Here is a 24,874-nt window from a genome sequence, read left to right as displayed (position 1 = left end):
CTCTTAAAAGATGTTCCAGACATAATGGATATCCAATTCTATTCAATGTTCATCATAAACAAAGTAAATTAATGTCTCGAGGTACATATAGACAGAAGGGCTGCTGGTCTCCTAAATGTTTTTACCATACAAGATTTACAGGAAGTATTCATATTATACGGGGAAAGACAGGCCCTGGTATTTAAGATATATTTCTAGGTTGAAGGACAGTCTAGAATCTGAAAATGTGATTTGTTTTCAGGCCAACCAGAAAACAGTGGAATTGTTTTAATGCTTGAATAATTTCCCCTGACATAATTTGATCCATAGGAAGTTTTGCCGAGTAAATTGCATGGGAAGAAGAGTAAATGGTGGTGTTAATTAAGAGGGACAGGGACATGGATTATGCTGGCTCTTGTGTGTATATCACTGTGCCATGTACATTAGCTCAAGCACCTACAGTTACCAATAGGTGGCAGAATATTAAAAAATAAAAAAAAATAAACTTGCGTTTAAGTAGAAATTCAAATTTCAGCACATTTTCCTCCATCTATTGCACATCTGCATGGAATTAGATGCAAAGAGAAATATTTGTGAAGGTAGCAGATTACTTGCCGGGATTTCCCATATTTTTAAATGATCCTAGCAATTTCCCTGGAGCGTGTGAAAGCCCACAGTGCAAATTATTTGATCCTTGTCACTGTTTATATAATTAGCCATAAATACCCCTCAACTATTGGGTATATTGGGATAGCAAAGTACTGTGACTACAGTTTTCTAACTTCTCACCTCGACCAAGAGATCAAGAAAATTTTTTACAAAAGGAGGAAACTGTACTTAATGAAACCTAGGTCCATAAGTATTTATGGTTTATTTATTAAAAAAAAATAAATATAATGACCATGGTCTTCATTTCATTAGTGGTAGCTATTAAATCTGCACAAAAGAAGCAGAGCCAGATGTACTGATGAGAGAGGTCTAGGATATCTAGTGGCAGGTAAAATTGCTAATGCAACATTTTTAGCACTGAAATGCATTTATTAAAGTTCTTCTCACATCTCCTATCTGTTCCCATCACAGTCAAATGGACAAAAAAAGAGATTGGGCTAATAGGATTTAACCTTCAAATCATCAGGGACATTACCATCAACTGTAAAACTAAATGAAAATATTTATACCCACAAATGTAGGCTGCATTTCCTTTTTTTTTTCCCCCAAAGAAAAAGGCGGCTCTGAAATTTCCAGTACTTGGCATTTCTGAGCAGAAGTGGACCACGTGGCTGTGTCAGCTGCTGGAAATCACAGCACAGACCCATGAGGAGTGAAGGAATGGGAGTGCTCATTCAAAGAACTAAAGCCAAATAAATGTCAGGCAGTTAGGACTGAATAACCCCTTGGGAGCTGAGGGGGTGATAGACATGCATGCACCATCCAAAAGGCTCCAGTAAGCATGGGAAGAAGGGAGATGAGGAGCACTTGTCAGCTCCAAAAGTCTTCTTGTGAGCCCAAGCCTAGCGAGGTTTAATGATCTTGGAGCAGAACACAGTCAGCCTCTGCCTGATTCCTCAGGGTTCAGCTTTTCTATTTTCCAGATTCTGTGCTGCTTTAGTGTGTGGGTCTGGGCTTCACATGAGGGCATGGTGAGCTCTGTGCACAGAGCAGGGAGACAAAACAATTCCTGCTCCAGCTGGGCACCAAGGACAAATGATCCCAATCTCAGCCCAAGAGCACAAACCCCGTGGGCTGCAGAGAGAAAAACAAGCAGGATGGGACTGCAGGGGCTGCAGCTGGAACTGGACACTGAACTGCAATGTGCACATGGAGCAGAGCTGATCCCAGGGAGAGACCCCGGCAGCGCTCGTGCATTTTGGGACCATTTGGGTTCATCTTGGGTGCAGCCCTGGCTGGGCTCTGGTGCTGCCCAAGGTGCATCCATGGAGGAGATCCTTGGAATCAATCCCTGCTTTATTCTGTAGCTTTGCCCAGCCTCTGCTCTAGCTCAGCCTCCCCAAGGCATCACTCCCAGCACCCAGGCAGGAACACTCGGGCAGGGCCCACCCTTCTCCTTGCCACCAAAGCCAAGGGTGCCAAGGGCTGACCTGAGTCAAGAGCAGGGTTTTGGGATTCATTCTCCATTTATGAGGCTTGAGTACAAAGCTGAGCCAAAAATTGGTGGTGAACCTCTGTCGGTGTCCTGTGCCCTGGTTTCCTTTTCCCCATGAGTGGTTTGGGTGTGAGCACTGAGTGTGGAACTGGGATGAGCAGCTGGAGGTGACCAGTGCCAACCCAGAGAACACACACTAAAACAGAGGGGTAGATGACACCCTGTCAGTCTCATTCTGACATTCTCATTTCTCAAAGTCTTCTCTTAAGTTCAGCAGGTTAATAATGCAGTCATTCATTTCTGAATGAGTATGTCAGTAACTTACTCCAGGTTCTGAAGTTTCCCCCTTCTATAACTTTCCAAGCCATTAAGCATTATTGGGCTACATTTAATTTCTTTGGATATGCTCAATTGTTTAATCTGATTTACCACATTGGGGCATTAGGCATTTATTCTTCATTATTGTCTGGTTAGAGCAGTCTGGAAGTTGCTCTGGACTGGGGGGAAGCAGCAACCTGCTGCTCATGGAATTGTGATATTCCCAGACAGTCACTGGGAGAAAGTGCAGGTGGAAAACTGAGTTCTGAGGGGAATGAGAGATGAAGGATGCCACGAGTCAGACAATAATGGCTCTCCACATGCTTGCAATATTACTTTTCAGGAGCAAAATGCTATCATTCTGGCAAACTGTTTTAACTGACAGACCTTTCAAGGTAAGGAAATGGGCTGGGAGCCATGCAGGTCAGGTTTTTAGCCACATTAGCAGGCAGCTTGATCTCAGCACAGGATCATTGCATACAGGTTAAAGCTGCCACAGGTGACAGAGGAGGCTGCAAATAGCTAAGAGGTGTGCTTGATAAAACAACAGCATACCTGGAGGAAGGACATTAACATCCTGCTAGGAACTTTTCTTTCCAAGTGTCTGCAGCTCTGCCCCCAGCTCCTGATGTCCTCATCTAATTTCCAAGTCATGCTTCTGAGGCCTCAGCATCCTTTTGCAAATGTCAGTGTCAGATTTTCTGTCTGCAGAGGAGAAAGGCACTAAATTTGAGGGTACTGCAATGTGTTTGGGTAGTACCACTGAAGCATGGACGTTACCAAAAAATATAATAATAACAATAAAATATATAACAACAACGATAAAATTAACAATCTTAGATAATTTAATTTATAATTTATAATTATAATGTAATTTGTAGTTATAATAATAAAAATATAACATTTATAATTATATTTAAAATAATATAAAAATAAAATAATGTTAACTTATAAAATCAATAATGTTGACTTATGTTACCTGTAGGGCCAAATATCCAAGTATGCATGAACCTTTTAATACCTAGGAGAGGTTTTACGTCTTTTCAGAAAAATGTGTGCAAATCCCAAGGCAAAAACAAGTGTGAAGGCAAGAGCTCTCTCAAACCAGGATTTTTAAAATAGTACTCACCAGGCTCACCATTATTGTGTGGGTTTGGCATATGCAGCCTCTTGTGTCTAAAAAAAAATTAAAATTCCAAGATTCTTCCCACCAAGTGAAATTCTTGTGCCAAGAGAAGTTTCTATCCTGTGTGTGGCTGTGACAAAGACACTCAGAGCACGTAGGTAGTTCCAGCAGCAAGGCAGTCACAAAGTTTATCTCCACCTCTATTTAATCACAGCATTAGGAGCCAAGCCTGCTCAGAGGATAATTTTCCCTATATTAGTCAAAAGCAATAAACAGTAACAAGCATTTAATTTTTTTACAAGGCACAGACAATCTCTGAGCCAGCCTCTGTTTCTGCAAGCTTACACAAGTGTCCCAGCTAGATAATAAAAATAAACATTTTAGGGGTAAATTCCTGCAGGTGAATTAATTTCCCAATAAATCAAAGAACATGTACCCAGATGATATTTCACTTTATCACTGATCAGCACAAAGACATTTCCTGCAATGCCTCCTTCTATTTTCTCTGCTCCAATTCCAAATTATGATGTTACCTACATTGCAGTGTGGGGCTCTTTCCTTGTCATCCTCCCCTCCATTTCACTTACCACTATGTATTTAAACTGAAAGGGAAAAAAAAGTCCAATTATCTAGAATAGAATTGGACTTTCCCCCTTAAATACGGACTCATTGGGTTGGATAAAGCAGCAGCTAGAGGCTCTTTGGTTTGGTTCTTGGGGTTTATAACTACACTTTTGATGATTTCTACCATTTGCTCTGGACTTTGGCAGTTTGATTCAAAGAGCACAGCTGAGGAGAGGGGGCCTCTTTCCTGCTGCTCTGGAGCAATAGAAATAAAAACGTTTCCTCCAGTTATCAGCATGAACCCCATGTTGGGGTTCTCCTCCACTGGTGGAGCAGAAGTTGGGAGGTAAGATTAAGGCATTTCACCCCTTCCTTTTATGAGGTCATTATGATTTCTCAAGGCAGTTTATTTCCCCTGCCTCTTCTAGGAAAGATGGATCTACAGCAGTAGGAGACAAACACAACCAAAGGCAAGAGCTGCATTTTCAGGGTAAAATAATTTTGAATATTCAAGCCAATTTTCTTTGTCAGTTAAATTAATAATATCCAAATCATAATAATTTATTCCTAGCTTTTGTGAGGTCCTTGAGCAACCAAGATAATTAGTGATGTTCTGTGTTGACCTGTGGATTTGATCTGCAAGTAAGCTAAAGAATAACTAAAAGGGAAGCCATTAAATACTATTTTTTCATGCCGTATAAATCTCCTTTCCACAAAATCACAACCCTCTACACAAAGCTGTTTAGCAGGAATAATTTATTATTTATATTACGTTACCAGCTCATTAGCTCACTTTGACCACACCAAGTTTTACTGTGCAGGGCCCTGCACAAATGTATATAAATGAGATTTCCTGGAGCTGTGTGTGACACACACCATCAGTCACAGGGCACTTCTGGACGTGGGATTACATCCAGCTGAAAGCACAGGGGCTGTGCCACTGTCTCAGCAGAGGAGGAACTTCACTCACATAAATTAAGGCACAAAAAATTACAATATGTACTTCCTTGAGGTGAGGCAGGAGGAGTCTCAAAGCCCAGTGAGGGGCATTTTGTTTTCATTCTCAGGTGGAATCCAATGAACCATGGATCAGACCAAACATTCAGTTTTATACATCCCCTTTTTGATCAGAGCCTGGGATTATCCATGTAGTATAAATTTTCACTCAGAAACACAGAAACATTCCTATTACACCACCTAGGAATGGAAAACATTTTCTGTGTTCATCTTCACGGCACACATAAAAACAAAAATATAAAAAATGTAGTTAGTAAATGGAAAAAATTGTTTTTGATGATGAATATATTTATTTGGTGTTTGATGCTTGCTAATGAATATATTCATGTCGCCCCTTAGGGATAGCTTAGAAATTCTGGACATTTGTTGCTTGCCTGTAATAAGTGTGTCACACATTGAATACTGTGCAACAACAAACCTCTTAAGCTAATACTACACAAAACAAATAAATAATTTCCTGTGCTTATACTTAGAATAGAATAAAATATATTACTATATAAACAGAAGTATTTTTATGTGTTCTGTTATTTTTTAAATAACAGAACTTTTTTCTGGGTTTGGTTGTTTTTATTTTTTTATTATTGAGAATGTAATTTATATCTTTTTGCTAATATGCTAATTTGCATTCCAACCTTGTACCTTTCCCGTTTCCTGTTCCAGTATCCTGAATTTGATTAAGGTAGGAATTCCAGTGCAGAAGTCTTACCTGCAACCCCTGAAGATGTGCTGCGTAGGACACCCATATTAAAATGATTAATGCACATGACAGAATAATTCAGGCTTTACAAAAAATGATCCCAAACGCACAACTTAAAATCCTGTTTCAGCTTTCTGTTGTGGTGCAATGGTGCAAAAAGCTGAGATGTGTTTTTGGTTAGATCTCTTTGTGCTGCTGTTGGTTCAAGCACAGCAGCGCGCTCCTAGAAAAGGAGACCTGTGGCAGGAAGGAGTTTGCGCATCACCCCGAGCCACAAACCCCAAAATCCCACGTGGCTGGGTGACCTCTGTCACATCCAGGGCTGAGATGAAAAATCCTGGCAGAAGGAATAGTGCCAGCGTCCCCTGCCAAGACAAAACTTGCAAAGAAAACAAAAGTTCCATCTGAAATCCGCATGCAATTGTCATAGCATAGGGGGAAGTCTCATGCTATGAATATTTCAGTACCAAAGTGAGAAAGCATTTTCCCCTCAAGCAGATTTTGTTAGTTAGCACTTTTCATCTCTAGCATTTGCAGCAAAATCCCAGGCTGAATTACATGCTCCCTGAAATATGTTGAAGGAATTCCCCTCTGCTCACCACAAAGTCATTTTCTGCGGCAGAGCATGGAAAGAAGGATAGAGAAAGAAAAATCAAAGACAATTAGAAGGGGGAAAATGAATAAAATATCACTAAGGAAATTCCTGCTGCGGTGCATCAGGGAAATCAAGGAGGAAATCAGTACCTCAAAGAGCTCCTTTTCAGCCTAGATTCTTCCTTATGAAGAAAATATATAGCCAGTAACCCATGGATTGGAAGTAAATTGCTGAATATAGCATGCAAATATAAAAATAATACTTATTTCACCATTGATACCTGAAGAATTCAAGACACTCTTACATTTTTTCTCTCTTCCACTTTCACACATGCAATATGCAATATTAAAAATGCCAGTGACCATTGTCAGAAGAAGGAATGAAAGCATTTGGCCAGCTGTACATTCTCCTATCTTACACAAAATTGTATGAGCACTGTCAGTGCACAGATGTCCCAAAACTTTTTAAAGACTGCATTGTGTAGAATTTTAAAGAGAATTTTTAAAATGGACCAAGCTTAAATATGCTCCAACCACCAAAGTGTACAACAGTTTTTCCACTTAGACATCAAAACTAGGAATAACTCATATCTATCTTTTTTTTTCCCACTAGACAGAGGCTTCTTCAATAATCATAAGCCAATAGTTTTTGTTTTTTAGATGTCATTTGGGTTCTTATATGTATGCTTAAGAAAATGTTTGTATAAGTTTGAAATGCCAAGTTACTGTATGAGATGTGGAGAGAACAATCCTAATTAAATTATAGGGTTTTTTATCTAGAAGGTATGTGCTCTGACATAAAGATTTCACTGCATAAATGATGTAATCATCTATTGTTTTGTAATTATCTGCTTATTTTTTAATCTACACTGCAGTTCTCATCATTTAGGTGGTTTTTTTTATTTTTTTACTTATAAACTTTTCCAAGCCTTAAGAAAAAACATTAACAATAGGGTCAAACTTAAAAAAAATAAAATTGAAAAAATAAGAATGAAGGGTGGCTATTACCACCAAAGACATTTCAAGGAAAAAGAAAAAAACATTCAGGAGGTGTAGCTTCCTCTGGAAACGTAGATTTCTGTATGCAACACACAAGGGAGAAAAGGAAACCAACAGTGCTTCCTTCTCTGATTTGCAAGTCATGATAAGGCCATGGGGAGCAGCCAGTTTTTGGAACATCCCTGGCATAATTACATTAACCTCATCTGGCGAAATTTGAATGTAAATTACTTCTTCACTCAATAAGAGGATTTAATTGAAGTTGTTCTCAGTCATTGTGGCAGATTTCTTAGGGAAGGTTTGATATGATACACATCTTAAATGGTTCTTGGGTTTAAAAAAAGCCTGTTGAAAAGGAATTTTACGTCTCAGTGATTTTTAAGAATGAACTTCAAAGAAAGCAGGAAATATAAGTATTCCTGTCCTCACTGCAGCTATAAATGGTTGGGCTCTTGAGTCACAGTAAATGAGAGCAGGCACGGGGATTTATGAATTAGAGTCTCAGCAGCCAATTAGCTGCAGAAATAACATCCTTCCCCTCAGGATGGAGTCATCTCCTCCCAGTTACAGCAGCTCAAATGTCAAATACCTAGTAAATGTTGTGAACGAGAAAACCTCAACACCTCCTTGCCTCATTTCAAACAAAACCAGCTCAGTTCTTGGTTTTGTGGTGTTTTTTAAAAGTAATTATATTTTTGATCACCCAGCCCAATTTGCTGCCTCCTCTGACACTGTCAGAGGTGGAAACAGGGGAGGGGGCAAAAGCACTTTTCCAAAGGGGTAAAAAACACTGTAATGATTGGCTACCAATTTTCTTCTCCCACCACTGAATTTTTAGGCACCTTTTTATAACACTTTATTAGTGAATGCATTTAGTGGTATTTATTTCCCCTTAATGAGCCTCGAGGTGATGACAGACAAGAGAATTTTCTCTAGCTCAACACTTTCAGCCTCACAGAAAATATAACATCTTGTATATTAATTTATTTTTATCAAAGGAACTTTCTTTTTGCTACAAGTTACTTAAATATTCTTTATATAGATTTTTCTACCCCTGTTTTGTGAAATATTGCAAAAAAAAAAAAAAAGGAAGACATGTAAGAATTTAATTTCTTATTAAACTGACTACTTAACAGTTGGTCACAAAAACCTCTTGGCATCTCAGGAAAGGCTTATGTGTCAGTTTTTTTTCCATATCTCCACACCCTTCCTCCCCAGTCTGGATCAGCTGGTCTAATAAAACATACTAATACACCCTTATGATCCTTATGTCTCTTATACTTTTGGATTATCAAAGCCAAATCATTACCACTCTTTTAAAAAATAAAATATTTTAAAATGCTTTAACAATTCCAGAATGCTTCTTTATTGTAAAAAGAAGAATTCTGAATGGGAAAAAACAGTGCTCGAGTGAAAAGATTGGTGACGTTATCACTAAAATCTTACTGAAGGGAAAAAAAGCCACACTATGTTTGATTTCAAAACCTCCAAAGTAAAAACAGCTTGCTGAAAAAACAACACAAAGATAATAAACTATAACTGGAATCTGACACTAGACGACTTTCAGCTAGAAATGAGATGCAAATGTTTAACAGTAAGAGTAATTAACCATTGGAATAAGTACATTAAAAGGAAGACAGGATGTTTCCTAAGAGGTATCACTTACTTTAGCCATATTTATGGAACTGGAAGCAGGAATTAATTCAGGGAAGTGCATCCATTAGGTGCCATGGGTGAGTCAGCAGCCTCTCAGAACCGGCAGCATCAATCTTCCCATGAAAATACCATGTAGCACTTTGTCTGCTCCAGGCAGGTCCTTGGCCACAGGCATCCACATCTGCCTTGCTCCGTGCTGGAAAATGTCCTGAAACTGAGCTGATAACGCCCAAAGAAACCCAGATGGGCTCTGAACCACACCATCTCCACCACGGCTTCTCCTAGCTAGGAGCACTAATGGGAAACACTTTGTTAGGGTTGTGAGCACCAGGTGATGGCTGTATTGACCAACCTCTCTTATTTATGGGGAGCTGGCTGCCCCAGAACGAGGCACTAGCAATGCCATAGCAAAAACCCCAAACCAAAGTAGAAAAACAAATTCAAAAAGAAGAAATGGAGGAAAAATCCATCCTCCCCACACCCCGTTACACTGTCACAGGCACAGGCCAAAAGCATGTGCCAGTACTATACAATATAACATTTTTAGGAACCATGAATGCTGGTTTTATTTTCCCTTTGTGTACCAGAGCTGATCCAGGTCACGAGTGCAGCAGCAAGGAATTTTCTAGGTGCTCAGCTGTGGGATGAGCCATGATTTCCCTTCTGAGCTCTGCCTGGGCATTCAGCCTGTCAGATGTCTGAGGCCAGCCCAAAATCTCCTTATTGCTGCACAGGGACAGCTAACAGGCATTCAGAAACCAAGGTGTGGTGGCACAGATGCAGCAGTGAGACACGAGGTTTGCAGAGTGTATTTCTGCAGAGTAACACACCCCTGCTCTTCATCCTCCCTGTCGCCCCTGGGGGTTTCCTGTCACATTTTGCATTGTCTCCTTTACTGCAAAGAAGTCACAAACATCCCCAAAGTGCAGTCACGCAGCAAATGATATCACAAATTGGTATGCTAATCTAAGAGTAACCAGATCCCTTTAAAATAATGCTTCTCCTCAGAGTGAGCTCTTCCTGTCTCATCCCTGGTTCCACAGATGAGCTCAAATAAGTGATTTTTTTTTTTAAAGTTGGGATGAAAAAGTTTTGTTAAAATGGAATTTAAATAAACTACCAATCAAAAAAATCTTGCAAAGCATGTGAGTAATTTAATTTATTCACATGCTTTGCAAGATTATTTACTTTAATTCCCTGCCCTCTACAGTGTAAACTTCTACATATGTGGGCAGAAACACAGGATGAATCAAATGCCACTCAAAACAAATAATATAAAACCGACTGTGCCCCTTTTCCAGACATCTTTATCCAAGACCTGTGGCTCCCAGTCAAATGAGACTTTAGGGGGCTGATTAAAACATCAGAGCTGCCCTTTCATGAAATCATCCTGCAGGACATGGCACTGCCTCTGCTGGCCACTGCCACAGGAGTCTGTAAAGCCAGGCTTCCTTTTCAGCAAGTGAGAACCTGTGAAACACCCATCCAATTACTATTATTTTTGGGTTTTGACAATACAAAAAGTCTGAAGTAGCACCTTCGAATTCCTTCTGTTCGCTGCAGAGGGATTATTTTATATTCAGGTACATCAGCAATATTGTTAACTCAGAAATAATATGACTAAGACTTTAGCAGCAATATTGATGCTTCCTTTTTTTCTTTTTCTTCTTGCAATCTGATAACTGAATTCCAACTACAGCAATATGTGCAACTAAACAAGATTATGTTTGTAATTTCTGAAATTATTGATAAGTCTGAGCTCCCTTTAGTATGTTACTTACAACTTTTATTCACATAGTTTCAGTACCAGTAATGGAGGAAAACCATAAACAGGGACAAATATATTTTCATTCTCCTTTTTTGTTTTTTTAAACAAGACTTTATCATGATAGCTACATAATTTTAACATCATCCTCTGACATGAGATCATTGTGCTGAACGTTACAGAGAAGTGCCTTGTGAAGGAGCAATTACCCTGACTAAATGGATTTCTAAGCAGATTCAAAGAGAAAGATATCAACAAGCAACAAAATGTACATTAGTGAAATCAAGCTAAATCAAATAAGGATTTGAAGATGCTGCTAAATGATCCTCAAATAATGCAGTACTCTAACTTCTTAATTAAACAATGGCTTTCATGTTCAAGAGACTGTGTTCCATTGGGGTACAGCCATAGGGTGTTCAGAACTGGCTGAGGGAGCTCCTCTGTGTCTGCCTTCTCCAGCTATAACAAATAATCAAAGGAGAGGCCATTAAGACCACAAGAATTTGAGTTGTGGCCCATGTGCCATCACCCTGGGGATAAATCAGAGAACTGGGGACTGTCTCACAGCCCTCCTTGCAGGGAGTGTCCAAGCTGGCCTTGGACATTGAGGGATGGGGCAGCCACAGCTCCTCTGGGCAGCCTGGGCCAGGGCCCCACCTCCTCACAACAAAGAATTTCCTCCCAATACCTGCTCAAAAGCTACCCTTTGTCCTTTAAAACGCATTCCCTCTTGATTCCCTGAGAGGAAAGGGTTCCTCTCCAAGTGTTTTGGAGGCCCCCTTTGGGTACTGAGAGACCAAAATGAGGTCACCTCAGTGCCTCCCCTTTTCCAGCTGCTGCTCAGTTCTCTCTCTTGATGAAATGAAACACCCAACATTATCAACTTTAATGTGCTGTGCAAGTTCCAAAGCCTTGGAGCTTGATGGAATATATTGTAATGCTTAGCAAGTACTTGTAGAAGTGCCACACTGCTGCTGAAGAAAGGCCTGCAAAGTTTCTTTCAGCTGTTCTGGGAGCAGTGTTATCACTGCACAAGTCATTGCACTTGTTTCCCTTGGAATTTGTCTTTTTACTGATGGGGAAAGCTTTGTTTTTGACACACCCACATTTTTCAGTATATGTATTAACATGATGTTTATTACCTTAATGAGACAAATGAAAAGAGCTCCTTGAGAGGAGCTTCTATATCCAATTCATGAATTTTCATCAGACTAGCCCAAGGTGGACAATTCAATTGTTCTGCTCACAGACTGAACACCAAATCCTGCTTTCCTCCACCATTTGAGAAGCCCCACTGCCCAAAATGAGACAGACTTGGGCTCTACATGTAGCAGCTCAGGTTGATGCGGGAATTTTGCTTTTGCAGGTTAGTGGCTGCAATCTTGAGAGGATAAAATACTGATATTAAAGTAAATTTAAGGAGTTTTGTATCTCCCTGCTTCTTTCAGGCTTGCCATTCCCCAAAAGACAAAGAGAGATGTAGCCTGAATTTTAGTGAAAAGGAAGGCTGGGTGGCCAGCCTGGGAAAGCTGAGCTTCCCAAAACAAAATGTCCAGGTGACAAATCAGGAATTGGGAATTTAAGCTCCAAGACCAAGTAATGAGTAACACAGATTATATCTGATCATGTTTTGACTCACCAGCTAGTGTAAGAGAGGGAGGCTGCTGGCTCCACAGCCACCTCTGTCATGAGAGCTTTAGTTGGAGAGGTTCTTGAAAGACTGCAGGACTTCACTGAGGTTGCAAGAAGTTGGCAGACCACGTCATATCTGTGTGACCTCGGTCCAGATTTAGCAGAGGAGAAAATGTCAAGAGCCCCTCCACAGCCACTGACCTCACTGCAAGTTTAAAACTTGATTTGTTATTGGAACTGATGGAATGAAATTCTCAAACTGAAGTAGCACAAGAGATTCATGCAGCTGACTTGAATCAGGGCTAGGCTTTTGCACATGCTGTTAATTTACACAAAACAGCTGTTGTATAGTCACAATCAGGATGCATTTATAAAATGAGACTTTGGAATACATTGCAAACCCTCAGAAGCAAACGCTCAAAACACCAATTATTCAATCACTGTGAAACTGTGCTCATTTCCAAGAGAGAACATTTTGTTTGACGTGCCAGCTCAAGGCTTCTGTGTGCTTGACTGTGTTGATCCTTGAGAAATTACATACATTAGAGGTTTGAATAACATACAACAGATTAGCTGGGAATTGGAAAGCATTGTTTGGAAATGAATTTCAGACTACAAAAGGCTGAGTGGCGTTGGCAGGCATCCTTGAATCTGACAGCTGATGCACAGAGGGCAGGAACAATACACTGTTTTTTCTGGGGGGAAATTCTCTCAGGGAGTTCTCGAAGAAAGTGTTACAGAGAGTACAATAGTGACAAAGTTGTAACTACATCTTGTTATCAGTGTGAAAGCCAGGAGAAAATTAATTAGAGTCTGTTCTCTTTGTTGTTGATGTGACAGTGGCTCATGGAGTCTCACATCCACAGTGCATATGGCACTGCACAGACACAAGTGGTGTGGGGCTGGGAAGGAAGGAAAGAATTTGCTCACAACCTCCTCAGCATCCTGCAAGATTTGACTCAAGATTTTTACCTGAAGTGCCATCCTTAAAACACTGTGATGCTTTTTGCATATCTGAGCAGTAATACCAAAAGTTGACTCTAAAATACTTGCATTTCTCTATTCAAAATAAATATTGAAACCACATTTTTGCAGCTGTCATGTGAGCTTAAAGGGGTTTGATGAGAGAGAGGAAGGACAGGATGATGGAGGAAAGGGATAGACTTTTGTTTACTACATTCCAAAATTATTGCAAACAGCTTCCTCTGCAGACCTTATTCCTTCACTTAACCCTCCTGTGTTAGCAACTGATCCCCTGAGACAGGATGACTTCTGTAACAAATTTTAAAAGATTGAAATCTACAGAACCATTTAATGTCCCAAATTCCATGAAAGACGACTGACCTCCTGTAAGATATTTTCCTGCCTTACTGATCTTCTCAGGTTTTGATGGAGTCATAGAATGAATATGAGCTTAAACTGTATTTTAAATTTAGCAAATTGTTGAGTCTACAAAGGTAGTGTTCTAAATTTTAGCTGCTTAAACTCCATACCATAAACTCCTTTCTTCTTATTCAGGGCACCTCCCCAGATTAACCCCTGCATTGCTTGCCATCACTCCATTCAATTTCTCTTGTGAAGTGTTAGCTCCTAATCAAATGGCACTCTCATGGATGGGCAGTAAATCACCTTCCCACCTCTTTCCACTGCACAATATAGTCAACCACAGTCCCAGCACATGTCACAGTTGAGACAGCCACAGCAGCTGGAGTGTCACCATACAAGAAGGCTTCAACCCAATAAAAATAACAACTCACCTCTTCAGAAGGCTTCAAGTGTCAGTCCATAAGTAAGATCATGTCATTTCAGGAGATTGCAGGCATCTGCTTATCTTTGTCCTTCAGCCCCCTTTAGTGCCCTGCTGTTGGTGCAGTGCCCCTGTGTGCCCTCTGCTCCCTGCGGGGTTGGGCAGCACCCCTGGGCACTCCATGGCTCCTCACCTTCAATAGCATTCACCTGTGCTGCACAGCTGCAGCCCATTAGGGACCAATTAGGGATCAGCCCCACTCCCAATCACCACCAACTGAGTACCTACAAACCACTCTGTGAGAATTCTTAAACTTCTTAATAGTCATAAGAAAAGGTTTCAATGAATCCAAGGAGAAAGAATTTGTTGCCCTATGCTTAACTTATTCTATATGTAGAATAAGTTCACTAACAATGCCAAGGGTGATAAGGAATAAAATAAACTCAAAAGTTGTTGACTTGTACATCTTAGTGTGATATAAGTATTGTTGCACTTGCTAAACCTAAGACAACAATTCTTGCAAGTTTCATTTTATTTTGTCAGCCCTTGCCCTATTAAGATTCCATCCTTTCAGCTCATTTGTGACCCACTTCTGCATTTCTCTAGACCTTTTCTCTGGCCATGGGCAGCACCAGTGAGGAGGAGATGAGTGAAACAGCCCAATTTCCAGAGCAATCACTGGGTGTAAAAGATCCAACCCATGAGTTTCATCTTGAGTCCATGACACAGACACACCCTCCAGTCCTGCTGAAGCTTTCTCTTAAATAATGAAGATTGGGAAACAAAAGGTACGGGAACAGCATGGAGCAAACCCCCATAGCTCCAGCCACATCACAGGGTAATGCCTCAGGGTTCAGCTTTTCTATTTTTCACATTCTGTGCTGCTTTAATTGCAGTTCTGAACTTCATGTTAGGGCATGGTGAGCTCTGTGCACAGAGCAGGGAGACAAAACAATTCCTGCTCCAGCTGGGCACCAAGGACAAATGATCCCAATCTCAGCCCAAGAGCACAAACCCCATGGGCTGCAGAGAGAAAAACAAGCAGGATGGGACTGCAGGGGCTGCAGCTGGAACTGGACACTGAACTGCAATGTGCACATGGAGCAGAGCTGAGCCCAGGGAGAGACCCCGGCAGCGCTCGTGCATTTTGGGACCATTTGGGTTCATCTTGGGTGCAGCCCTGGCTGGGCTCTGGTGCTGCCCAAGGTGCATCCATGGAGGAGATCCTTGGAATGAATCCCTGCTTTATTCTGTAGCTCTGCCCAGCCTCTGCTCTAGCTTAGCCTTCATAAGGCATGGAGGGAGCAGTTCCTGGCTTTCTTTCCAAAACCCAAGTGTTTAGAAAGTTTTGTGATGAGGGACCCTCAAGTAGACCCCCGCTGTGCCCAGCCACTCTGAACTCCACCTGTCCTTTTTTCAAAGCTCACATTTTCAAGGACACCAAAATAGATCTGATATTGGCATTTTTCATAATGCAAATCATCAGCAGTGGTATTTCTTTTTCAGTATTCAGTCACTACCATTCCTTTTGGAAGTGGTGACTAAGAGGAAATAGACATCAATGTGAATTAACTTGAAATTAAAGCAGCTCTCAAGTGGGGCTCTGGAAGTGTTCCTTACAGATACAGCAGTATCGAGACATTAAGGCAAGTCATCCTTGTTTTAAAGCAATGCGAAATCCCATTCACTCTGCTTGTTACATCACCTCGTGTTCTTTCAACATGGAACTCAACAGAACCATAAAAAAAAAAAAAGGAAATGAAAGGTTTTAGTACTAATTTCTGGTTTTCAACATTTATCTCAGAGATATTTTTCACATAATGAGATATTCATTCACTGCATCAAGATGACTTTTACAATCAGACAGCAAACTGGGGACAAGATCCTTTTCTCCCAGTGACCATTCCAGCAGCTTGGCCTGTAGGAATTACATCCCCAAATTGTCTGCCTGCTCTCATATTACACTGCCATGTTTTACAGTGACACTGGGATGGATTTTATTACCTTTTTGGAAAAAATATCACTTGCTTAAGTCTTTCTAGTTTTGAAACAGAGCTACTTCAGAGAAATTTACATTCATATGGTATATCACAACCAAATAATAAGATTCTATGATACTATAATATTTTAAATTATATAACAAACAGCTATTGTCAGAAGCATAGCATGTACAGCTGGGGTTAAACTCTCAAAAGAGCTCAATTGTCCTTTTGGGTGCACAGGTGGACTCTTTTTTTCACTCTCCCTCCTTTTTCAGACAGGTTTTAAAACCCTGGTCCTTGGTGTTTATGGAATATATTTGGCACATGGAATACTTAAGAGCATAATACCCAGTAAGAAAAACATTTGGACCTGACAGTTGTGAAAAAGATGGACTTGGGGCAGCAGCAGATTCATGTTTATCTATGTATTTTTAAGTAGGAAATAATACAAATTCTAAGACTGAAGCTGCAGGTGTGAAAATGGGGTAGGACATAGGGTAGGACAGAATGAGTTAAGTTATGAAACATCCTTTTTTTTTTGCCTAGATAAAATGACATTTCCAAGTCAGTTATGTGCATAAATCACATAATTTGTTTCATATGAATTAAGCAAAGAATCTTAATGAAAGTAGTCATGAAATCTTCTCTGTAATTACCATAGAAAGATACAGCCTGCCAATTTACATTAAAGGGCCAAAAATCTTTTGCATATCTGATAAATCAGCTTTGTTGTTAAATCCAGCTTTGAGGGGGGTTCCTTTTGCCCCTTGATATTTTATATTACTATAAATTACACATCAGTAGAACTCTTTCAACTACTTTTGGTATTGGCAAATGGCCATTTGAAATCAGAGGAGCTGGAAGGAGATTGGCATCCCTTCACAATCCAGTCTTCTAGAAATACAAACACTCAGAGTTCAGAATAAAATATGAAATGACAGTGTCTTCCATAGGATAAGTTTCAAGGAATTTTAAAACATAATTTAAAAATATTTCATGTGGATATCCAAACTAAAAGATTGAAGATACACATTTGTCCAGTGTAGATGATATTAAACTTAATACTTTTTAAAATCATGCTTCTCATAATGGAATTAATAAACAGGATTACCTTACAACCTGTATAATTTTTTTAAGCTTGTTTTTTAAACACTTATTCTAGGACATAATTATGAAAAATAAGTATGGGTTTTTTCTCAACAAAAAAGGAAGCACAGTGAGTCAGAAGATCTGGCTCTGGCCCCAGATACATCCTGTGATTAATTGCTCTGAATGCATTCTCTGAGTATCAAGTTTCTTTTCTCTAAAATGGGAATAGTTACCTAACTCTGAATAGTTCAGGTTTTGGACAGCATCTCGAGTTGTTGGTGAGTAGAAGCTGGGGGAATACCTTTGCACATTCCCTGAGCATTGTTTGTGATGCACAGTGATGAACCTAAAATAATGCATTTTTTAAATGGTGTGAAATGATTACTGTTAAAATAGTTGTCTCATTCAGATTTACTCCTCAGGGCACTTCAGTGTACGTTAGGAGAGAAGAAGTTTTCCGTTCCCTGCAGACAGAAATTTCCTGAGCATGCCTTGCAAACACATCTCTTACATCCAGGTCATGGTTCAGGGCACACTTTTCTGAGAGATTTTCTCTATCAGTTTTTGATCTGCTCAGGCCATCCCCACCCAGCAGCACCCTTGGACCTCCCTGCCACCTCCAGCCAGGGGGGACTGCTCTGAGCACAGAGGTTCTGTCTGCTGGTTCCACCTCACACAGCTTCCTGGCCCACCGGGAGCCCCACCTCTTGTACCCACACATTTTGGGAGGTGGCATGGACCAGAGGAGCAGGCACTGCTGGAATACACAGTGCTGCCACCAAACACACAGCCCTAGCTCTGGGAAACGCATTCCATTTCTGAAACACATTCCACTGGCACCTGTGAAGCAAGGCAGATATAAACCCCCAAGTAAAACCTTACCCAGGGGCTGTGCAAGGAGAAGTAACTAAAAGGGGCTTACGGAAAAGAGGGGGAAGGATTTTCTCACAGGCAGACAGTGAGAGGGGAAGGGGGAGAAGTTTCAAACCAAGAGAGGAGAGGTTTAGAGAAGATGTAGGAAGAAGTTCTTGGCTCAGAGGGTGGTGAGGCACAGGGTGCCCAGAGGAGGTGTGGAGGGCCCATCCCTGGGAGTGTCCAAGGCCAGGCTGGATGGGATCTGAGCAAACTGCTCTAGTGAAAGGTGCTCTTGCCCATGGTGGAGGGCTGGAACTGGATGGGCTTTGAGGTTCCTTCCAGCCTGTTCTATGAAGAAGAAGGACCCCATGGAAGAGCTAAAGGGCAATCACAGCCTCCTGCACCTGCAGGATCTGGTGTCCTGCCAGCTCTGTGGGAGCTGCGCATGCAGCAGGCACTTGTACATGTTAATATTGCAACCATGGGATTGGGATCACAGGCACAGAAACTTATACATTTTATCACACCCTAAATGCTGTGCCATTAGCTGATGGCTTCTGGGGTAATATATTTCTTCTCATGTCCAGTGTTAGTTGACTGGCAGCAAAGAATGTAAGATCTGGTATTAGTTATTATTTGAAGACGAGACTTTTTTTGGGTGGATGTTGAATTAAGTTTCAAGTGGGAATTAGAGCTTTTTGTAACTAAGAGAGGATTTGATTTAAAGTACAGGATGTGTATAAAGGTCATAAGAGAAAAATGAGGCAACTGTAGATTATGTATTATTTATGGATATAGAGAGGAATAAATATTCATAATTCAAGGAAAACAGATAACATGGGGCTAAGTTATTGAGTGTTGTCTACTAAGAAAAAGAAGAAGTCCTTTTAAATGAAGAGAGATGATTCCTTCCCGTATGTGTAAAGACAGTCAGAAAAGTGTGATTTGTTTGACTGTGACTCATCCTTCCAACATTTGACGGATATGAATCAGATGACCTTCCCCTGGGAGCATATGCTGAAAACAAACCCAAGTTTCTGATTGTTTAGAACTCTTCAAAGATAGTTCTTGCAGTCAACAGGATTATCTTCATTTAGTGCTCATTTTTGTGCCTTTTCCTTCTCCCATCAGGCACAGACAAAGAGCTTTATTCCCTGATGATTTCTCCAGCACAGGGTGAACAAGGTGCTCAAACAGGTTTTGTGCTGGGCCCGAGGATGGGAGAGTGGAAGGGGAAGGACTCCAGCTGGATGTGCTGATGGTTGGTTTGACACCACTCTGCCACATCTGGGGGCACCAAGTCTGAGTGAGAGCACTTGAGCAAATCAGTACATTGCCCTGTGAAAAGGTCTGGTCTTCAATTCACCAACAAGTCACGTACTGACAAGGTCTCCCTGGAAACCTGTTTTAATTTTTATAAAACATTCTCCATCCACCCAATGGACAATGACAGTTGGTTTGTAACCACTTCAGTTCCACTGAGGCATTTAATTGACCTTGGGAGGAGGTCAAAGGGTCAAAGCAAGGAAGCTACTAGTAATGAAAAAATATTCCTTTTCTTCCCACAGTTACTGGTTTTTCTATTGCACTTTCTTCAACTCAGCCTACCATAGCTGATAAATCTGATTAAAAAGCAGACACAGAAAATTTTCTGCTCAGGCTGGGATCTCCCACAGCAGTGAAAAACACAGCTGTGGGACTAGAGAAGTCCATGAGAACAAGAGCTCAGCTTACATTCAACAGGTACAGACACTCCTGAGCTCTTCCACAGTTACTCACAGTGATGTGGCTCTGAATATAGATACCTTTCACTGGAGGAACTAAATCCCAGCTGTCCTGTGAGCTGCAGAAGGCTTCCCAGCTCCATCAGTGACATTTTAGATTCTCTTGGTCATAAAACACAAAGAGCTCTTCTGCTTCAGTTCTCTTAATTTAAAAATGAAGATGTCCAGAGACTGAAGCACAGCCTGAACAGATTTCATTACAGTGGATAAGTCCAAAACAGCAAAGTACTGACATCTTACTCAGAAGGTTGGGGGGAGATTTGAAAGCAGGAGTCCTGCTTTCAGGACCTAAGAGAAGTTTGGAGGGCTGATGGAAGGGGAGCTCACAATGAAATGTGGCCAGGGAAATGGAGAAAGCCTGTGTGCACTCGCCTCTGCCAAGGCACACTGTGCAGGACAGGGGCTCTTGGGAGCGCTGCAGCTCCCATGGAGGTCTGCTCAGCCTGTGCTTGCTGAGGGGGATGCTGCCCCAACTAATCTTGGCTAGGTTTGGCAAATTCTCAGGTGCCAAATAACAGCCTCTCTTGTCTGAGTGTCTGAAAGGAGAAACACAGTGGGACAAGAAGAATTAATGTGTATACAGCCCTGTCTGGAATGGCATGCAAAGAAGAGAGCACCATTTCCCTAATTTCACAGGGAAAATAGACCTAACAGTGAATATACCTCACACAGGAAAATATACTTAACAGTGAGATGTTCTATATCACCAGCTCTGAAAGACACGGGATCTCTCTTCATTGAGATACTTTACATGGAATGGAACAAAATACCAATAAACGTGCTCTGGGAAATAGATTTCTTCAAGCAGGAAGATGTACAAATGTAAGAATTCTTCACTAAGTTTGATGAAAAAAAGGGAGATACACAAGATTTAAAAACAAAGTGCAAAAATGCTTGTTAATGAATTATTCTAACAAAATTTAGGGATTTTCTGCAGCTTTTCAGAAGTGAGGAAACACATCATTAGTTATTCATCTTTGACAATTCATTCTAATACAAATCCCAGAGCATCATTCTCTCCCTTCCTTTCTGACAGCAGTGCCTCAGCTTGTTGCTAGAAGGTGATGAGATCTTGCAGGAAGCCCAGAAACAGAGTACCATAAAAGATGGGGAAACATATAAATAATTTACAGCCAAAATAATGCTGAAGAGATTTCTGAAATTAAGATTCAGGAAATTCAAAGGCAACAATTTAAAAGATAAAGATAAAATATTAAATGACTGTTTTCCTCTGCCTTTCAGATCCTTTTGTCCTTTCTACATTGCCTTTTTTCCCCTCCTACTGCAACAGTAGCTTGCTACTAGGGTGAGAGAATCAAGTTAACTTCTGCTTTATTGATAAGAAATTGATTAACCTCTCATTTTAGTGATTGTAAAAGTTGGCATCTCTACTGCCAAGCAGTGCTGGTCAAGAACAACAGCTTTATTTCTGACCTACCAGATGAGGCTCAGCTCACAGGTAGTCTCTGCTGATGTCAGGTTGAAATGCTAAATTAGTTTCCATTACTTCAAGACATCAATCACCATTGTTTACATGTGGGAAGCATCTGAACAGCTAAATCCAGCTCTCCTCCACAGGCTTTACTTTAGTCATTTTGTGGCAAACTGGTCTATGACTGGTATCCCTGCCCAAGGCAGGAGGCTGGAACTGGATGATCTTTAAGGTCTCTTTTAACCCAGCCCTTTCAATGATTCTACAATTCTTACTTTATTTTGAATCACAGGAGCACAAATAATTAAATATGAGTGTGGCTGATGAAAACTGAGGGTGAAAGAGAGGAAACCTGCATTGTTCCTATCCAGTCCCCTTGGAAAGTGAGAAAATCCCTGCACCTCTGTGGCCGCTTCCTGTGCTAAATGACCCAAGTGAAACAGTTCCTAAAGGGTCTTTCTCAAGGCACTGGTTTGCTGGAGAGCAGAAGGCTGTGCTCACAAGCCTTTTGGCAGACAGCAGAGTTAGAGAGAGCAGCAGGACAGCCCCTGCAGCTCCTGGCCCTCTGCAGAGCAGGGTCAAACACCACAAGTGCAGTGGTTTTAGTCAACACTGCAGCTGAGAGGATTTACCAATGGACTGCAATTTCAGGCCCTGCCATGCGAGGTTAGGGAGCACTCTGAATCCAGAGCCAGATGGAAATGGTACTGGATTAAGATGGTATTGAATTTTTTTAGAAGGAGGTTAGAGCAAGAGGTGTGAAGTACATAAAAACCTGGTGTTTAATAAAGTAAAACCATAACCTTTAGTGGCATGCAATCACAAGCAGCTTCCAGAGGTCAAGAAGTCAGTTTACACAACCCAGGCCATGTCTGCACTGCCCAGCAAAGGTGAACTCCTAACTGGAGTCAGTTGAGTAAATATCCTGGCAAAGGCAAGGCGGTCTAAAACTTCCCTGTGAATCACTGAGCAGAAGCCAAGTTTCTTATGATGTGAGCTTTTGACTCAACCTGGTAAATCACACAAAAATTACACCATGCTTCATTGTCCATACCTTGTCTACCTGATGTTTAAACCCATAACTTCTCACAAAGTGAAGCTAGAGCTCACTGTGGAAGATGAGGAGGTGGCTTTTGCAGGGATCTAGATAAGTATTAACCGGTCTCATTTCTAAAATCTGGAGATTAAACCATCAGTTCTTGACCAGATGTGGGCTCCCACACAAATATCTAAGTTTTGTACAAACCTAGCTTTGGAAAAACCTGGGCTTGCCTTTCAGTTTTGCTGCCAGTTCAGAATAGAATTAATAAGCAGATTAATGAGATCCTCAAGTAATTTACAGCTTAATGGTTCATTAGAGATTAAGGTGCCCCAATCTACTAAATGCTAGTAAAGCCATTTCTTCGGGGGTAAAGTACCAGGAATATCTGGGGAAGCAGCCTACACTGGCTAAGTGCAGAGGCAGAAGGGTGGGTGTCAGGAAAAGGTTCCTCACCCAGAGGGGCTGGGCACTGAACAGCTCCCCAGGGCAGTGCTCACTGCACCAGCCTGGCAGAGCTCAACAAGTGATTGCAAAATGCCCTCTGGCTCATGATGGGATCTTTGGGGTGTCCTGAACTGGGCCAGGAGCTGGACTTAATGATCCTGATCAGTCCCTCCCAACTCGGCATATCCTGAGAGTCTGTGAAAGCATCTGTAGTTGTATAGCACAGTGTGAAGCTGCCAAACATTCTTTTAGGAGTTTGTATCTCCAAAACAACAGTATCAAGGTCATACTGGCATGCTTGGCTGGAAAGCACTGATATTTATACCCTGACCTATTCTCCTAATCCTATCTCACAATAAAAAAATAAATACACTAATAATTAACCAACACTAAACTCATCACACTCATTAATACGCTAACCAAAAAATCTCAAAATGAATAAAATTTCAAATTATCAAACCAAAACCACTGCACTTGTGCAAAAATAAAACTGGCATTGCAACAAGGTCTGTTGGCAAATAACAGGGTTATATAGACAGATGTACAATGAGAAACAATGCTAGCCTCAGGTACTCAGTAACCTCTACACACATGACAAAAGTCACACAAGTCACTTAAAAACTCAGGAGTTTCATCAAGGAATAAGTGCCCACTTCTAATTTGTTGCACAGTTTAGCAGTGTTTTTGAGCTTTTAGTGAAATCCCAGTGCCAGAACTTCTAAAAAAATTATTGCTGATATTCATATGAAGTTTTGTGTTTCTGGCACGTCATTTGGAAGTTTAGACAGCAATATTCTGAGTTTTGCCATAAAACTGACTCTTGTCAAACCAACAAGATTAACCCAAACCAATATGATAATACAGTGGAATTGTGCTTTTTCTGCCTTAGGCAAAAAAACCAAAATAAACTAACTCATAAATATTTTTTTTTAAATTTAAAAATAGAGGTTAGTGGGCTCTCCTGACAAAGGAAAGGCAGACTCATTCCAACTTTGATGTTCGGTTAATGTAATGATACCTCTCTTGTTTTTCTCTGTACAAGGCCCCTGAAAGAGAGTTTATTCAAACACACTGAGCTTTTATCCAAACACTTTTCTTTATCTCAAATATTCCAACCTCCCACCTTGACAAATTCAGCCTTGCCCCACTGATCCCACCTTGAATGTTCCACCACCAGAGTTCTTCTGACTCACCTGCCCGTGCTGCTTCTCCTCTGCCTGCTCCTGCTGGACACTGCTCTTCCCTCCAGCATCACACCCAAGTGGCCAGCTGCTAGGGATGCCTGGTTTGCCTCCAATCCCCCATCCTCTGGACAACATCTGCTGCCACTCAGCAGCAGGGACCCTCCTTGTCCTGATGCCTACACGACCAGGGTGTGGGCTGCGGCTGTGTGCAGCCCCAGCTGTGCTGCCTGCTTCCCTGGGGTACAAAACCACAGAGCTCCTGAGGCTGGAGGAGACCTGCAGGGCTCTCCTGTCCCCTGCCACCTCACCTCTCAGCCATTTCCAGGAAGGGCTTTCTCTCTGCTGTGTCTTACACTGGTTTTGGGTCTGGCTCCATGTTTACACTCCCAAACACAGAAAAACATAGGTAATAACAACAGTTATTCATGAGGTAACCAGGGAATTTCAGAACACAAAGGGATGCAGAAATGTGATAATGGGCAGTGTTCTATCCTTTCCTGGAGACCAGTGCACAGTGCACTAAACCTCTGCCTCCACCCCAACCCAGAGTGAGCATGAGAAGCTTTCTGCTGAAATGCTTGTAAAACTTTTCAAATCCTTGCAGACTGTAAGAGCACAACGTTCTTGGTGCTTATTAAGAACAGGTAGTAGCAGAAGTTATTAGTTTTATGCCTTCTGTTTTCTGTCTAGGAACACCCATCCATCCAGGGTGCAAGGCCAGGCAGAATGTGCTGGGTCTCCCTGAGAAAGGCATGTACCTGAAACAGAGCCAAACTCTGCACAGCTGCTGTTCCTGTTGAGCAAATCCTGGTTTTCCAAAACGCATAAATATAGGACTTGAAAAATCATAATAGTGGGTACAAA

At 41.2% G+C, this 24,874-nt stretch overlaps 1 long non-coding RNA gene across 4 annotated transcripts in view; it reads right to left on the bottom strand.

Moving 5' to 3' along the window:
- Positions 1-483: 483 nt before the first annotated feature.
- LOC135302196 (uncharacterized) overlaps positions 484-24,874 on the bottom strand; it is a 44,060-nt gene continuing 19,669 nt past the window's right edge. Inside the window, exons 1-6 of one of the 4 annotated variants that reach the window (XR_010363894.1) lie at positions 14,209-14,464; positions 9,065-9,262; positions 5,095-5,288; positions 3,531-3,756; positions 2,957-3,106; positions 484-540 (exon numbers count right to left, since the gene is read on the bottom strand). This is a non-coding gene — a long non-coding RNA (uncharacterized LOC135302196). Of the gene's footprint in view, positions 541-2,956; positions 3,107-3,530; positions 3,757-5,094; positions 5,289-5,814; positions 5,835-9,064; positions 9,263-14,208; positions 14,465-24,874 lie in introns of those variants that run through there. The other 3 variants (XR_010363895.1, XR_010363897.1, XR_010363896.1) reach the window with 3 other exon arrangements.

The sequence above is a fragment of the Passer domesticus genome, chromosome 6 (assembly GCF_036417665.1).
Source record: "Passer domesticus isolate bPasDom1 chromosome 6, bPasDom1.hap1, whole genome shotgun sequence".
Taxonomy (NCBI): domain Eukaryota; kingdom Metazoa; phylum Chordata; class Aves; order Passeriformes; family Passeridae; genus Passer; species Passer domesticus.
This window is presented reverse-complemented; position numbering and strand designations above follow the sequence as displayed.